Genomic DNA, 14,600 nt, shown 5'->3' on the forward strand with positions numbered 1-14,600 from the left:
CCCAGCCCATGGCCTGTGGGGTGCAAGATAGCTGCCTCCATAAACTTCAGAACAACTCTGTGTCTTCCACAGCCACCAGGCCTTGAGAGGGGAGGTCTCTAACTCCCCTATTTGTCACAGACACCCTTCTTGCAATGTCCCTAAGATAGCTATGATGCTTTCAGACCAGGTAGAGGCAGTGGCCCACCTAAGCGTTGCTTCTGCTGTGGATGCACTGAACCGTCGTTCTCTTGCGGGGGGTCGGGGTGACCAGGAGGCCTGGGCATCGGGCAAGCTGGCTATGTGTCAGGTGGAGATTCTGGCTGTGTGTGCCTATCCACGTAGAGGCATCCTCCATGGGACCTTTCTGAGCTCCGTCAGAACAATTATAAGGCTGTGCAAACACACACACACACACACACACACACACACACGACTGTCTAGTGGACAGGTCAGAATAAAGCAGTCATCTTACCATAACTCAGTACAGGGAGCTCAGATTACAGGGACTGTGAAACCTGAGTAAAACTTGAAGGACCCAGGACACTTTCACCAGCCAATCTCCCTTCTTTACTGCTGAGTTAATGGCGATGTGAAAGAAAACGTGTGTTGGCACCAGGAACAGTTATGTGACCCAGGTGCTATGGGCTCAGCAGATCCCAGCCAGGATCACACGTAAAGCTCACCGGACAGAGGGTGCTGAGGCCATTAAAGGTCTTGAAAGAGATTTCACTGCCATGGAAAAGTAAATAAACACAGCTCAATAAAGAATACATAGATGTCTAGAATTCTTCAGGAGATGGCCAAGTCCCAAAGCACTCTGGGAAGCATTTTTGGCATTCAGTGTCTGCTCTGTGTGCATGCACACATCATCTCTCTGGGAGAGGTTTGGGCACATCAAATAAAGCCCTCCAGTTCCCTGATTTATAGGTGGAGTGGCCTTTGAGTTGGCCCTTATCCACACCCAGAGGTTAATCCTGTGATTTTTCATATGCAATTGAGTGGAGTGGGGGGGTGATATAAAATAACCCCCAAGCCAAACACACACGTCCTCACTGAAAAGTACAAGAACATAAACAGATCTTTATTTGACACACGAGTAGCCATAGTGCTTCTATTTAGACTTGGACCCAGGAAATTTTATGTGCAAGTTTTCAAATGAAAATGTTTTGTGAAAATTTTCAACAGACGAAGCATTGTTAAAATATTTTATTTAAAAAATTTTTTTTAATGTTTATTCATTTTTGAAAGACAGAGAGAGACAGAGCACAAGCAGGGGTGGGGCGGAGGTGGGGAGGAAACACAGAATCTGAAGCAGCCTCCAGGATCCAAGCTGTCAGCACAAAGCCTGACGCAGGGCTCAGACTCATGAACCGTGAGACCATGACCTGAGCTGAAGTCGGACACTTTAACGGACTGAGCCACCCGGGTGCCCCTAAAATATTTTCAAGTGAGAGATAAGTCCTAAACCAAAAGTTGGTGATTAAGAGTTTAATCATCTTCCATTTTAAACACTAAAACACATAATTATATACTGTTCTTACATAGTCCTACAGATATTTTTAGGATCTTTCCAATGTATCCCTGAGGTTCCCAAGGGAGGGTCTCTGCTTCTACCAATGAGATCGGACACAAACCTGTGACAGATGGGGCCTCAGGGGAGCAGGGATGTACTTTCCTCCAAGCTGCCCGATAAGGAAAGCATGCATAATTGTCAGGAATGGGATAGAATTATCAAAGGCATATAAGTTACAAAAATCATAGAATGTACTTTCCCATTCTATTGTTTTGCAACAATGAAAAGCTGCAACTTTCATCAGGATGACCAACAGAAGCTACAAGCTCTCTGGGGCAAGATAACAGTCAATACTGCCTCAGGCCACCTGGCTGGTCTGCCTGCCACGTGGACACACGCACACACACACACACACACACACGTCAACTCTCGCACAACTTTGTTTTGCTCCATAGACATTTTACTTCTCCTAGTAATGGCATATCTCCATGGGGGTCAGCAGGAGTTTCTTTCTGGATAAATCGACATAATGGGAAACATTGTCCAAATTTCTTGGTAGCGATCTTTCCAGAGCAATTGTTTCTGTGTGGCATCCATCCTCTCATGCTATCACTCTCCTCTGGCTCCAGCTCCCTCTGTCCTCCCCACTGTTGCCTCCCCTGACCTGGGTCTGGATTTTTGAGAAAGACTGGACACATATCACCTGTGAACCATGGTTACGAGCAACAGCAGTGCCTCCAATCACAAAACATGGTTCAGAACCATGGATGACAGGACTCAGGTGGAGGTGGCAAGTCATATACACATACTTGCCTATAGATGAGTTAAATACTCGTGTGGGTACATGTGATGACAGATAGATAGATAGATAGATAGATAGAATAGAATAAAGATAGATAGATAGATAGATAGATAGATAGATCTCCTTAGTAAATCGATGATATAGAGAGATGATAGATAGATAGATAGATAGATAGATAGATAGATAGACAGGTATCCTTAGGAAATAGATAGATTAGATAGATAGATAGATAGATAGATAGATAGATAGATAATAGAGATAAATAGGTAGATAGATATAGATGATAGAGATAGATAGATAGAGACATATATACATATATACATACATACATACAAAGGCAAGTTAAATAATACGTATATGTAGTTGACCCTTAAACAACACGGGTTTGAACTACACAGGTCAACTTAACACAGACTTTATTTTCAATAAATATACTACAGTCCTGTAAATGTATTTTCTCTTCCTTTGATTTTCCTAACATTTTCTTTTCTCTAGCTTACTTTGTTGTAAGAATACTTTACTATATTGTAACAATATAATACATATCACATACAAAATATGTGTTAATCAACTTTATGTTATCGGTGGGGCTTCTCTGGTCAACAGTGGGCTTTTAGTAGTTAAGTTTTGGGAGAGACAAAAGTTATACGAAGATTTCTGACTGAGTAGGTGCATAGCACTCCTAACCCCCACATAGTTCAAGGGCCAACTCTATGTGTAAATTGTCTAAATTATATTATTCCTGTGTCTATGTTTGAATACTCAACAACCCTAAGCAATGGATATTTGGCTTCTGTTTGCTGAGACAACTGAATCTAAAATTTATCACTTATAACTTTAGTAAAACCCTACTGTCTGTCCTTTCCCTAACTTAGGAACGTCATTAGAATTTTTCTTACACCTCACTACACATTTGAGTCAGAGAGAAATTTTCCTACCAAAGGTAACTAGGAATTGGAAGGAATCAAGGATAAGGATGCTTTTGGTGTGCACATTGAAAAAAAAATTTCCTAACACAAAAGGCATGGATTCGTGAGAGATGAAAGATGGCAGCTGATGTGTGTCACCTCCAAAGGGAAAGGGGAAAAAAAATGGTGGTCAAGACCTTGGTCAAAGAGTTTTTCACATCAACCACTAGGTGATTCATCTACCCAGGACTTGGGTAAAAATAACAGCAATGATAATAATACGTAATGTTGATTGAACACTCACCATTTTCCAGGCACTCTAGGGAGAACTTTTTCTATGTTAACTCACGTAGGAAACCATTGTGGAAGATTTTGAGATTACTGAAGAAGTCAGAAGAGATTGCTGAACACCTTTTCATTAGAATAACAGACACTCCTCTGAGGATGTTTGACTTTGACTAGACTCTTTCACGACTCAGTAGAGATGAAGATTAACTGAGAGGAACGCAACTTATTCCTATCCACAGAAATGTAGCTTGTATCCCATGGAATGCCATTGATTACAGCCCCGTGAATATTGCCCAGTTTTGCCAGCTTTGCATCCATTTGTAAATTCGTTTCTTTGCTCCTTATCTGATCCTAGATGTGTGCCCCTTGAACCAGTCCTAACATCCGGTGAATCTCACATGTGTCTATGAGCTAAGTCCAAATTTGAGACATGTTCATTTTGAAATTATATGGGAGTCCTGGTTTGATTGTCTTTTAAAACTTAACCTTTAACACTCATCTCATCTTTGGAATAGTACTATTAATGATGGGAGCAGGGTTTATGGGGGCCTTCCAGCAAGTGGAGAAGGAGACACAGTGAACCACCAACCCATACATAGATTCAATCACGTTATACGCACTCCCTCATACTACATGATACTTCTTGTCCAGCATCCCTACCTATAGAAGTAATGAGGGAACAGGAACTTAGTTAGAAGACAGCCCACTCCAAAGTTGGGAAACTACGTGCTTCGGCAGATATTTCCTATATTGAAAGGAATTGCCGCTTTCTGAAATGTTAGTCAATCTCCTATGAAAAAGGCCTCCTCCTTTCTCTACAAGAGTCTTTTAACTGTTTGAAGGCAAATATGTGATATGCCCACAGTCTTCTCCAGCACAGAATACATCAACCTCTTCCTTATTTGAGATGATCTCAAGACCTCCTCACTATCTTGCGCCTTCTTGTTGCGCTCCAGCTCATAATATCCATCTAGAAACATGGCACCTAGAGTTGGAAACAATAGTCTGACCCACCCAGAACATCGTTCCTGTGATCTGAGTCCTACAAATGTGTGGGACGCTAAGGAGCCCCGGGTCTACAATATGGAGTGTGCCTATGATTTGCTAAAATTCCTTCATGTCAATGAAGCTGGCACCAGTTTTTCTTGCCTTTTAAACGTACTCACTATGTAGAGCCGAAGATTTTTTTTAATATGTATACTTACTTATTTCTAGTTAGATTCATCAAAAGCATTCATCCTGAAGCAATTAGTAACCTCTTCGTTCAATTTTTACTGAACAAAAAAAGATGCTGCTACCTTCTGTTTATGTTGAATTGTCTTTCTATTCACAAATCAACTTGAATGATTAAAATTTATCAAACTCTCTATTTGATTTAATACCCTATAGTCTGATTATTCCAATGCGATAAGGAATTCATTTTGACGCTAAACTACCAGTCAATCAATATTTACAGCTACTCTTCATACTTGTTTAGGAATTCATGCTGATGAATTACACATTTTTTGACAGTTCTTTCCCTCGAAAGCTAGCCAGTTGTGGGAATCCAGTGTGGTGATGACAAGAATCCATGGGTCTGAGATGCTAACAAAGCTGCTGAAGATTATCCCAAGGAAAAAAATACCCTCAAAGACCCTTGGGCCTGTAATTAAAGTGATCAACTACCCACTCCCGTAACTCTCCGTCTCCCAGCCCCTGGCCAGGCCAGCCCGTGAAAGCCTAACCTGTAATCAGAATGGGGGAAAAAATAACAAAGCCGAGAACAGGAAACTGTTGATATCTTCTCTACCAGATGTCCCTCTGCTCACTGAAGTTTCAAAAACACGGGAGCTTTCAATCTGACTTCTTTCCTTACAGAGCTCCCAGCCCACCCTCCCGGCTGAGCTCATTCAAGGGCAAACACGCGGCCCCTCCCTGAAGGTTACTAGCACAACGTTATCCTTGTTTTTCAGCCATTGTTAATTATGCACATGGCGCACTCAAGCTCTATCACATTTTGCCAAAGTAACTGTTGGATAAAGGAAAACTACAGTCAGCTCGCTAGTTCATTGATCTTCATGATATCCCGACACTGATTTTTTTTTTTAACCACATTGATTTAAATAAGGACGTTTTGACATCCTGGAGAGACAGAATCTAAATTCTTCGATGTTCTTCACTATAAACGTATTGCTTATCGTATGAGTTCTTCATGACATGTAAAGGCCCCTTTGATACTGTATAACCATCATAATCATGGGGAAACAGATATCGAAAGAGGAGGCCATAGGCCAAAGGTCACTAGCAAGGTCAGGGATGAAATCAGATTTAAGAGTGAAAGTTTCCACTTTGTTAGTCATTATTCCCCAGCGAGACTCCAGAACATCCTGTTAGATCTTGTTATGTCTACATTCAAAGTGAATTTCTATCCTTAGCAAGCAAGGAAACCATCTGAGTAACATCGCAGAATTCAATTACCCAATTTGATTATTTGGGGTATAGAAATGTGGATAACTTTCTCCCTGTCAAGTAACAGCCTCGATGTTTCTCTTTAGTTAAATCTGGCTAATTCCTTACACCTAACATGAGTTCCTAGTTTGCTATTGATTTCATTCCCTCGGGCTAGCCGGAGATAGGAAATTCTGACAGAACCCCTTGACCATCTGCTCTGCACACCTAAGCATTCAATTTCTGAGTGAACAGCATTTATATTCATTTGTGTACCACTTTAGCTGATGTCTGGAAATCCCCTTCACACATACACGAGAGCCTTGGGTGGGCAATAAAGAGTTTATTTGAACAGAGAACCAAACTGACACCCTTAACACAATGATGTAGCAATAAGGTTAGAGCAGTCACTTGGCTACTCCAACCTGTTAGAAAAAAAAAAAAAGTGGAAAACTGTGCCAGTGGCTTCCATGGAGCAGACCAATCCACAGCCCACGGAGAGTACTCAAGGAGATGACAAGAGCTCCCTGGTGACAAAGCTGGCTTCAGGACAGGGCTGGTCCAGGAGTTCACAAGAGCTAAGGAGCAGGCCATCCATCACTCACCCCGGCCAACGGAACAAATAAACCATTTCTTGTTTCCTTGAGATGCTTGCAAAAAGAGCTCCTGGGCCCCAGCGTGCACAGAGCGAGCTGCTCAGAGCCGGTTGTGTCCAGGCCTCTCAGATCAAAGATAGGTTTGGGGCAAAAGGAAGTTTTGAATTTGACAGGATTTTCCTGGACACGTTCGAAACAGGAATAACGTGACAGGCCAGGAGCAACAAACTCAACCGCATGAGGTTCTTAAGGGCGACGAGGTTGGGTGCGTGGGGGCAAATTCTTCAGGGTCCGAGGTGGTCCTGGTTTAAAGAAAAGCTTCAAGGCTGAAGACTGGCCCTCAGCACAGTAATCCACAAAGCTTGTGGTGAGACTTAGAAGTACAAGGAGGGAGGAGGGGAGGCAGATTAAAGTAAGCAAACGAATTCTTTGACATATGCCTTATGAGTTTTGACACTTTGATAGGAAGAATCTGTTACAGTGCTTAAAAGTTCCAAGCTCACCCCGCAGGGTATAGGGGAAAGGAGCAAAAAGTTCAAAGAGAATAATTACCTGTTATTGATGTATTATATTTAAAGACCCTGGCTGAGGATTAAAGACACTCTCAAGGCCGTTAACAGCCTGCAGTAAACAAGTCATGTTTCAGAGAGGAGGAGGAGGAAAGAATTTCAGAAGGATTTCCTCCATCAGTCTGGAACCCTCTGTAGGTAAGACAGAGGATGCATATCTGCCTTCCACAGAAGGATACATTTCAGACCAGAAAAAAGAGTCATCAGATACTCCCGGAGCTTTGTCTTGGTCCCTGGGGTTTCCTCCTGTGAGCTTTATTCTCTTTCAAGGACTTTGTCTTACTAACCATTATATTCCTGGCACCACAGAAGGATGCGCAGCCAGTAGGGACACAATGGATTTTAGTTGGCTGGGGGTGGGGGTGGGGGGCGTGGGGGTGGGGTTAGTGGGTGGTTTCCCAGTTGAACCCAATTCCTTTTTTGTTTACACTTTAAGTTAAAAATGGGGTGCCTAGGGGGCTCAGTTGGGTGAGTGTCCAACTCTGGATTTCAGCTTAGGTCATGATTCCAGTGTCGTGGGATCGAGCCCTGCATTGGGGTCTGTGCTGAGTGTGGAGCCTGTTTAGGATTCTCCCTCTCTCTCCTTCTGCCCCTCTCCCCTGCTGGTTATGTCTCAAAAGAAGAAAGAAAGAAAAGGAAGAAAGAAAGAAAGAAAGAAAGGAGGAAAGAAAGAAAGAAAGAGAAAGAAAAAGAAGAAAGGAGGAAAGGAAGAAAGAAAGAAAGAAAGAGAAAAAGAAGAAAGAAAGGAGGAAAGAAAGGAAGAAAGAAAGAAAGAAAGAAAGAAAGAAAGAAAGAAAGAAAGGAGGAAAGAAAGAAAGAAAGAGAAAGAAAAAGAAGAAAGAAAGGAGGAAAGGAAGAAAGAAAGAAAGAAAGAGAAAAAGAAGAAAGAAAGGAGGAAAGAAAGGAAGAAAGAAAGAAAGAAAGAAGAAAGAAAGGAGGAAAGGAAGAAAGAAAGAAAGAAAGAAAGAAAGAAAGAAAGAAAGAAAGAAAGAAAAGAAAAGAAAGAGAAAGAGAAAGAAAGAAAGATTGTATCACCGGAGTAACTGGTGGGCCACCAGACCAGCACGTCTTCCCTGGCACAGGCCTAGAGATGGGATGGTCTCTCCCGAATAGTCCCCCAGAGGCAACCACTGGGTATCTCCCTGAAGGATGTACTTGATGGTCCCCTGTTCCTGTTTCCCCTTCTGCGGTATCTGATCTCTCAGCTGAGGACTATTATTCTAATGAAAAACACTTCCAGGAAATCAGTCCAAGACAGATTTAATTTGATGTGGAAAAGAATTTCAAACGCACATTATGTCCATCGGAAATTATGACCAGCTTTAGCTTTCAAGTACCCAGATCTGAAGATGCCACAGCGCTTTGAAGGACACAGGGAGGAGTACTTCCTTGTTTTTTGGGTTTGGTTGTTGTTGTTTTTTGTTGTTGTTGTTGTTGTTGTTGTTTTCTTTTTTTCAGGAAAAACTGAAGAAGAAAAAGAGGAGACATCCTTCCCCTCCTCCCAGGGAAAAGCCGGTTCTGATCCACATAATCACAACCTTTGCACGGGCCGTGCCTAGCTGTGCGCTGAAGCCACAAGGCTACATGTGGCTGCTGGAGGCTGCCTGGAAGAGCCCAGCCTGCACAGGAAGAGTGCATCTGGTCCCCAGAGGTCACCTCTCTCAACCCACACTCTCTTATAACACTCCCCTGCCCAGGAGCCCTCGGCCTCTCCACCTCAAAGCTCTGAGCTGTGAATCGAGACATCCCCAACCCCTCTTCACGTGACTTTCCAAATCCAGTCCCCGCATGCGCCCCCAACAAACCATGCCCTGTATCCTCCAGGTTTGTCCAAAGCGGGTCACCAGACGACACTTCACCGAGCTGCGGCCAATCCTTCTCTCCGCCCCTACCACCCAGAAGGGGACAACTTCTAGAGCAAAAAGGGACCTAATCAGCACAGTACCTAAGTTCCGGGATAATAAAATAGAAAGATTAGATGTACTTACGTGCCACTGCCTCTCATCTCTCAGTTTTTCAAGACCCAACCTCAAGGTCCTTCTTAGTTGCGCTTCCTGTGTGCTGGGCTCAGAGGATACACAGTCAGATCAGGCAAAGTTCCTGCCCTAGAAATTCACATTGGTGAATGCACCCTGGCGCACGCTCTCTCTCCGTTTATACATTTTCTTATTGTGGCAAAATATATATAACAAAATTTGCCATTTTAAGCATTTTTAAGTGTTCTATTCAGGGGCATTAATTATATCCACAGTGTTGTGCAATCATCACCACTGTGTCCAAAACTTTTCGTCATCCTGCACAGAAACTCTGTACCCATTACGCAATAGCTCCCCCACCCCTCCCCCAGCCCCTGGTAACCTCTACACACTTTCTGTCTCTCTGAATTTGCCTATTCTACATACTCCATGTAAGTTGGAATTGCACAATACTTTTCCTTTCTTGTCTGGCTTATTTCACTTAGCATAAGGCTTTCGAGGTTCATCCATGTTGTGTATGTATCAGATTTTCATTCTTTGTTAAGACTGAATAATTTCCCCTTGTGTGTACGTCCCCCCCGCCCCCATTTTGTGTGTCCGTTCGTCTGTCGGTGGACACTTGGCCTGCTTCCATCTTTTGGCTGCTGTGAAAAGGGCGCCTATGAACATGGGTGTAGAAGTATCGTCTTGAGTCCCTGCTTTCAATTATTTCAGGTATATACCTAGGAGTGGGGCTGCTGAGTCATCTCTCCATTTATATTTGAGGGACCAATGAATGAACGACCGTTGTCAGCAGAGACTCCAATTTGTGCAAAGGCACTAAAGCACAGCACAGCCCGTGTAACTGTGCTGTCAGAAGCTATTCGGAATGGCTCCTCTGGGGGACCCACAGATGAGGCCACAGGGGCAAGAGCTCTCCTGAAAAACCACCGTTTTCATCTTCTGAGTGTGCTTAATCTGATTAAACTCCCAGGAACAGCCACAATGGGACTGGTTCCCAAATATTCCTCTTCCTTGACATCCAGGACAGAGGTCACCCAAAGAAGCAAACCGCCCATGGACTGCTGACAAAGCGGCCTTAGCCCCACCCCTTTTTCTGTCCATCCAGAAAGATCTCAAGCTAAGGAGACATGTTCTTTGGGAACAATCATTCTTATGTATAAGAAGAGACCAACGTTCAGCATTTTACTCTGAACAACTCTGTGACCCACACCTCAGTCAATAGAAGCAAGTTAACAGAGGTGCAAGAATCTTCTGCAGCCTCTGTCTTGTGGATACACCCCACGTGGGTCAGCTGACTTTAGTGACGAGCTCCATTAGCCAGGGCAAAAATATGGGAAAAGAGGGGGCTGGGGGAGGATGACGTTTTCATTTTTCAGATAAAGACTGAGAAGTGGCCCCCAGGGGTAGAGTGGAGGCAGAGGACAGATCTCCAGGGAAAGGTCAGCCTTGAGAGACAGATGGGAGAGTCATGGACACACAGGATGAGACGAACCAGCTAGGGATATGGCTTCAGAAAGAAAGAGTAGCAAGGCCAGAAGTCTGAAGAATTCCATCTAAGAGATAAGTCATCGGAGAGAAGAATAGCAAAAATTAGCGGTCAAGGGAAGCAGTTCAGGGAGGGGTGATCGACAGAACCCAGCAGCACTGAGGCATGGTGCAAGGTAAGGATGCCATGGGGTCTGAGAGCTGGGAGCGGTCTCAGGGGAGCAGGAGGCACTATAGACATGTTGAATAGGGAAGGGAAGGGATGCAGTGGATTCCAAATGGCCGCCACATTTGGTAAACAATGCAACGCACGGTAGGCGCTCAAATGTCTGTTGCATCTGTAAATGAGGGAATAAATACACACTTGGAAAGAAGCAAGTAGAACTATTGTCACTGCTGAATATATGACCGTCTATATTAAGACTGGGAGGGGTGCCTGGGTGGCTCAGTCTGTTAAGCGTTCAACTTCGACTCAGGGCATGATCTCTCAATTCACGAGTTCAAGCCCCACATCCGGCTCCGTGCTGACAGCTCAGAGCCTGGAGCCTGCTTCAGATTCTGTGTCTCCCTCTCTCTCTCTGCCCCTCCCCTGCTCCATGCTCTGTTTTTCTCTCTCTCTCAGAAAAAAATAAATAAATAAACATTAAAAATTTTTTTAAAAAGAGTGGGAGATGGGCATATTTACAATCGCTAATTAGTTACAGAAAAGCCTCGAGTTTTTTTTTTTTTTCCAAACCAGATGAACACTATTTAGTGATATGACAGTAAAGTCGCCCATACTTATAATGAATACAGCGAATCAGACCACGAAGTACACTAGAAGGTGATTATTAGATACTCAGGGCTTTGAAGATCTGATGATCTGGAAGAGTAGACCTTGTTCTGACTCGGGCCCACCTCACTAAAGGCAGAGCCAATAGTCTAAATACTTTTGGGTTATCTCACATGTTTAAGAATACGGACGAAAACAGAAAAGATGAGGACCATCGAGAGGCCAACCATCTGAATTATGGGCTGGTTTACTTCAGAATATTAAACTGAGAACCTTCCTTCAATCCTCTCAGGGGCCATGAGCTGAGGAGTGTGATGAACCCAACTCTGTGCACTGGACATAAGGAGAAATGAAATAAAATTAACACCAATCTCCCACATTACAAAACAAAATACCTCACATCCTTGTATCCCGCTTTGGCTCCAGAGTGGGTCTTACTGATAACCTGGGACTGTCTCCAGAAAGACTGGAGTCAAGACACACAGAACCAGTGTTCCCCTGGGGGGTCCCGCACACCTCTGTCACTTTGAAAGGAGTGGGTGCGGGAGGCCTAGGTAATAGACCCTCCGAACTGGCCCTTCTCCCTCCAACCTCCTTATCTCGGTTCCACAAGTCTGTCAACTTACTCCTCCGAAAATGGTATTTGCATCCTATCACTCTAGACCTCAAGTCTTCAGTGAGTTCTTATTTGTATTTAAAAAACAACGCAAACTCTTTAGGCTAATGCCATGCTAATTCTAGACTCCCTAGATTCTTGTCTTAACGGTCTTCTATGAATTCTCCAACCAAACTGACCGGCCATTGTCCTCCAGAAACTCAACCAGGGGGTCCTGCCTCGATGCCGTGTCTCGTGGGAGCCCCTCCCTGAAGGGTCTTCTCAACTAGTGGCTCCATCCGTGACCTTCCTCCTCACAGGAAGGTACGTATCTACTCTAAGCTCCTTGGGGAGGTAGGCAGAGCATTAAGTTCTTGTGTTTCCCATTGCGTGGCATGGTGCTATTCACACAAAGGCTCAGGAAAAATAATTAAATGCATGAGTAGAAAAGTGAATATGAATAGGGGCAGCTGGGTGGCTCGGTCGGTTAAGCGTCCAACTCCATTCAGCTCAGGTCATGATGTCACCACTCGAGAGTCTAAGCCCTGCATTGGGCTCTGTGCTGACAGCCCGCAGCTCCAAGCCTGGAGTTTGCTTCAGATTCTGTCTCTGTCTCTGCCCCCTCCGCTCATGTTCTCTCCTCTCTCTCTCTCTCTCTCTCTCTCAAATAGAAATAAAAAAAAAAAAATTAAAAAAAAGAAGAGTGGATAAATAAAAGAGGAGCTAAATAAAATCCAAAGTTGTAATGATTTTTGGAAACTAGATGTATTCACTGGGGGGCTTTTAACCTGCACTCAGACTTCCTCACGCAATAAAGAAATAGGCTGTTTCTTATTATGACACATAACCGGAAGTGCAGTGGGAGGGACAGTATCAGGGCTGGTTGATAAGTGACTCAGCACAGCCACCAGCAATGCAAGCCTTTCCTATTCTCCCTGTCCCACACCCACCCGGCCGGCTTCATCCTAAGCGGGTGGCCCCACGGCTGTGAGAGCGGCTGCCAGCCGCGACGGGGGTCATGGGTGTTTTTGTTCGAACCTGGCGGGAGATAGCACACTTCCCTACACGCATCCCAGGGAAGTGCCCTGCGGACAACAGCAGCTTGGACTGCGATTAGGGGTGAAGTCAGACCACTTAAGACACGTAGACTTCCCTGGACGGTTTTCTAACGAGACTAGACAGACACCCTTGCTAACAAGTTCTGCCATCTGGCACGGATGACCTCATCGAATCACCACGTGTGAGGTAGGCACGATTGCTCCCATTTCACTGAAGAGGAAACTGAGACACAGCAATGTCTCGGAACTTGTTCGGCTCACGCAGGTTTCAAGCAATAGAGCCAAGATTTAAAACGTGGGTTCCTAATAACTTCATGGCTTACAAGATGACCTAAATGGGAGAGTAGAAAAGTGCTACTCTCCTGTTCACCAAAGTCAAGAGCCAAGAATTCTTGCCATTAATCATTCCTTAAAGGAGAAATCAGCACCACCCCACCCACTCCACCCTCCAATAAGCAAAAACATAAAAGTGTTATTTGGGAACACCTACTTATTATCACTTCACATGCCTGAAATTGGGTAATCAGATTAAAAATTAATCATGAAAATGAACAAATGGGGACTCCAATAAAAGGTAAATAGGTGCCAGGCACTCTCTTAAGCACATGTCATGTACTTTATCATTAAAGAGTCTCAAAAACCCAGTGAGGTCATACTATTTCCAATTTACAGATTGAGAAAGTGAAGCCCAGGGAGGTTACATAACTTGCCTAAGGTTAACTAGCCAACAACTGGCAGAACTAAAATGTAAACCCTTCCTCTTAAAACCTATTCCAAATCCCCTCCATACACTAATAATTCTTCTATCTGTTATCTCTATCACACACCTGATCGGGTTCCAAGCAAATTAGGAATGAGTTTCTTTTCCTGGGACAGTTTCCCATCTGTCCCAGGAAAAGAAGAAGGAGACGCCAGGTATGGCCTCTGGAAACCAGGCAATTTTGTTGAAACACCTGCTTGGACCTCCAAAGCATGCCCTCTCAAGGTGGGAGACATCACCCCTAATGGGGCACAAATTAATTCTCGGGGGCCGAAAACCACAGATATTATCACGGTTTGTGGCTTTCCAAAGGTGAATGCTACCCATCAAAAGCTTACTTCTCAGTATTTCATTTCCTTCAATAGGCAGAACTTTAATCGAAGCTAATTTTTCTCCTAAGGGAGGTGATAATGAAAAAAGTGATTGAGAAACACAGCAAGAATCCACTGGGAAATGAACTAAGACTGAGCATGCCCTCCCCCCCCCCCCCCCCACCGCTGCCGCTGTACCCACACTCCTTCCCTGAATCTGAATCTGGGCAATGCTGGCTGCTAACCAGGTGGAGGGGATGGGGCACACTTTGGGAAGCGCTGCTTCAGACCACAGTCCCCGCCACCAGGCCGCACTCAGGATGGGGTGTGAGCAAGAGAAAATCCTTGCCGATTGCATTTTCTTTCTTGCCTTCTGAACTCAGAAGGTCCTGATTCTCAGCTCTGCTCCAACCAGGCCAAGCCTGGGGGAAACCTCCACCAGAGAAGAACAGAAAGAGAAAAGCATCTGTCTACACGGTTTTTTGTCCCCCTTGCAATCTACACGCAGCAGCGTTACCCAGCCACCCCCTCCCCAAACACACTCTGCCTGCTGTT

This window comes from Acinonyx jubatus, chromosome D3 (genome assembly GCF_027475565.1).
Source record: "Acinonyx jubatus isolate Ajub_Pintada_27869175 chromosome D3, VMU_Ajub_asm_v1.0, whole genome shotgun sequence".
Taxonomy (NCBI): domain Eukaryota; kingdom Metazoa; phylum Chordata; class Mammalia; order Carnivora; family Felidae; genus Acinonyx; species Acinonyx jubatus.